The 3514-nt window shown below is 41.5% G+C and overlaps 1 pseudogene; it reads left to right on the top strand.

Annotated features, from left to right (window-relative positions):
- Positions 1 to 208: 208 nt before the first annotated feature.
- LOC129489611 (WW domain-binding protein 11-like) lies at positions 209 to 2489 on the top strand (annotated as a pseudogene).
- Positions 2490 to 3514: the final 1025 nt, after the last annotated feature.

The raw sequence follows: 3514 nt of genomic DNA, 5'->3' as shown, positions 1-3514 counted from the left end.
AATTGGAGAGACAGCAGGACGGAGGAATGGGAAATGACGTAACGATTGCATAGGGGCGTGAGGTTTCAAGATGGCGGAGCTGAAGGGTTGACCACGAGGCTGAGTTGAAGGCCCTTACAAAGTGAAAGAGGCCAGGAATCACCCCTCCTGGCATCTTGCAGTCCTCGGAGCACAGCAAGAAGTGTTTTTCTTTTCTTTTCCATTTTTTTTTTAAATGAACGAGTAAACCATACAAATTGTCAACATGGGAAGGAGATCTACATCATCCACCAAGAGTGGAAAATTTATGAACACCACAGACCAAGCCTGAAAGGAAGCCCGGAACAGAGAATTGAAGAACAAAAAACAACTCATGATGGTTCGAGCTGCAGTTTTAAAGATGAAGGATCCCAAACAGATGATCCGAGACATGGAGAAATTGGATGAAATGGAGTTTAACCCAGTACAACAGCCACAATTAAACGAGAAAGTACTGAAAGACAAGCGTAAAAATAGCTGTGTGAAAACCTTGAACATATTTAACGACTCTATAAAAAAGAGAATCCAGATATTTAGAAAGAATTGAGAAAGCTAGAAATAGAGTATGAACAGAAGAGGGCTCAACTTAACCAATATTTGGATGCTGTCAAGAATGCCCAGCACATGGAAGTGGAGAGTATTTCTTTACCAGATATGCCACATGCTCCTTCTAACATTTTGATCCAGGACATTCCACTTCCTGGTGCCCAGCCACCCTCCATCCTAAGAAACCCTCAGCCTATGGACCTCCAACTCAGGCAGTTTCTATCCTTCTCTTCTTGGGACATGGTGTTCCACATTTGCCCCCTGGCAGAAAACCTCTTGGCTCTCCCCCTGGTCCACCTCCTCTTCAAGTCGTGCAGATGTATGGCCGTAAAGTGGGTGTTGCCCTAGATCTTCCCCCTCGTAGGTGAGATGAAGACATGTTACATAGTCCTGAAATTGCCCAGTGAGGTTATGATGATGATGTTTTTAGCACCAGTGAAGATGATGATCTCTATCCTGAGGACATGGATCCTCAGGATAGAGATGGATCCTCCTATCCTGAGGACATGGATCAAGATAAGTATGATGACAGTACTGATGACAGTGACAACGACAGATCAGATTGAGAAAGTGTGCACTGTGATGATGGTGAGAGAGACAACAATGAAAAAAGGAAGTCAGGTCTGAGTGTATGGTTTGCAGATATGCCTGGAAAATCAAGGAATTAAAAAAAGAACATGAAGGAACTGACTCCTCTTCAAGTCACGATGCTTCGTATGGCAGGTCAAGAAATCCCTGAGGAGGGATGGGAAGTAGAGGAATTTTCAGAAGATGATGATGAAGATGATTCTGATGACTCTAAAGCAGAAAAACAATCACAAAAACAGCATAAAGAGGAATCGCATTCTGATGGCACTTCTACTGCTTCTTCACAGCGGCAGGCTCCCCCGCAGTCTGTTCCTCCTTCTCAGATACAAGCACCTCCCATGCTTCACCACTGCGGCCTCCTAGGCCACCTATGAACCTTCCTCCTGGACCACCTCCAGGAGCTCCTCCTGAGGCCACCTGGAATGACAGGAGTCAGCCTTTACCCTGACTTTTACCTCCATGACCACCGACTTTTACTACCTCCCCCATGTCCACCTCCAAGTGTGCCTCCTGGTCCCCTTCCTCGGGGACCCCCACCAAGGATACCTCCCCCTTCACCTCCAGGTATTCCTGGAGTTTGTAGGCATCACTATAAGCTCATTTTGGCTTTTAATCCAAATACCAAATACAAGAGCAAATATACTTGCTAATGCAAGTATATTTTGTCCTGGCAAGATGCGCCCACCTTGGGTACCTCCCCTTGGGATCTGCCCCCCTGGGCTTTTCCCACCAGCTTCCTTGCTGAACCCTGAGATTTTAAGTGCCCCACACAACTTGATTCAGCGACCCAAGGTAGATGATACGAGTGCAGCCACCATTGACAAGAAAGCCACAGCAACCATCAGTGCCAAACCACAGATCACTAATCCCAAGGCAGAGATTACTCGATTTGTGCCCACTGCATTGAGAGTACATCGGGAGAATAAAAGGGCTACTGCTGCTTCCCAAAGACGGTCAGAGGATAATTCTGCTGTGCCTCTTGCCAAAGCAGCACCCAGATCTAGTCCTTCTGTTCCTGCCTCAGTACAAACTAAGGATGATGTCTGTGAGGCTTTCATGAAAGAGATGGAAGGGCTACTGTGACAGCTTTTGATGCCAGAACAGCCTGTGTTCACAACAGTAGCCCATGGAGAAAGAGGCTCTTATTAAACTTAGATGAAAGAGCTGCTTCCATTGTCAGGGTATTTTCTAATTTCAGTTCAAGGAATATCCTAAAATTTAGCCTTGTTCAGAATTTGCTGCACATAAAAGAGGGTATTTCATTCAGAATAGATCAGTTATTGAAGCAGTGCTGCCAACATCCATTCCTTTTCACACCACCATTTTCACCCTGCTTCTTCCCCTTTGGAAATTTGTGATCAGGGAGATCTTAGTTGCTTGTTTGTTTTGACTCTCTTCTTATGTGCTGTGGGCATTGGAGTAGAGATTTCTGAAAAGCCAGTTTATTTCATCTTGTCTCTTGTGTTTGGGTTATTTTTAATGTTTTCCTGTAAATATTTTATAATATTTTGCTTGTAATGAAATAGATCACAATGTCATTTCCTAATACAAGGCAGGATATGTGGGAAGAAAATATACAATTCTTTGATTAAAATTATTTCCCACTGACATATATACATATATATGTATGTATATATATGTATATATATATATAGATATATATATATATGTTATAGGCCAGGTGTGGTGTTGAGCATCTGTAGTCCCATTTACTTAGGAGGCTGAGGCATAAGAATCACTTGAACCTAGGAGGCCGAGGTTGCAGTGAGCTGAGATGGTGCCATTGCACTCCAGCCTGGAGGATAGAGCCAGACCCTGTTCAAAAAAAAAAAAAAGAGTTTATATTTCTCTAGAGTCAAATGAATGCCTTTCAGTATCAACAGGGTGGAGCAGTGCCTGATGTATATTTAGTCCTCAGTAAATATTTTTTTAATAAATTGATGAATATCATAAATAGTATTATTATTCACAATAACATTTTTTCTTAATATTTTTGTGTGGCAGTTTTCTTACATACATTATCTCATTTAACACAATAATTCTGTAAGGTGGGATTAACATTCTTGTGTTATAAATGAGTAAACTGAAATTTAGAGAGTATAAATAGTTGGTTGAAGTGATAGTAAATGAAAGAATAAACCTAGGTCTTTTGAGTGGTTGATATTTCGCTAATATTTTCTAAGATTTCCTAGTCCCATCTTGAACCTCATTCAGGTACAAATATCTGAGTATTAATGACACTAACATGGTCATTCACACAGTATAAGATGTACATTTTGTGGTATTATGTGCAGATTTTGAATGATCTAATAGGAGAAATTTTATACAGTTTATACATTTGTTGATATGTCAAACTAATTAT

Source organism: Symphalangus syndactylus, chromosome 1 (assembly GCF_028878055.3).
Source record: "Symphalangus syndactylus isolate Jambi chromosome 1, NHGRI_mSymSyn1-v2.1_pri, whole genome shotgun sequence".
Taxonomy (NCBI): Eukaryota; Metazoa; Chordata; class Mammalia; order Primates; family Hylobatidae; genus Symphalangus; species Symphalangus syndactylus.
The sequence above is the reverse complement of the archived record's forward strand: the minus strand, read 5'-3'. Positions and strand labels throughout refer to the sequence as shown.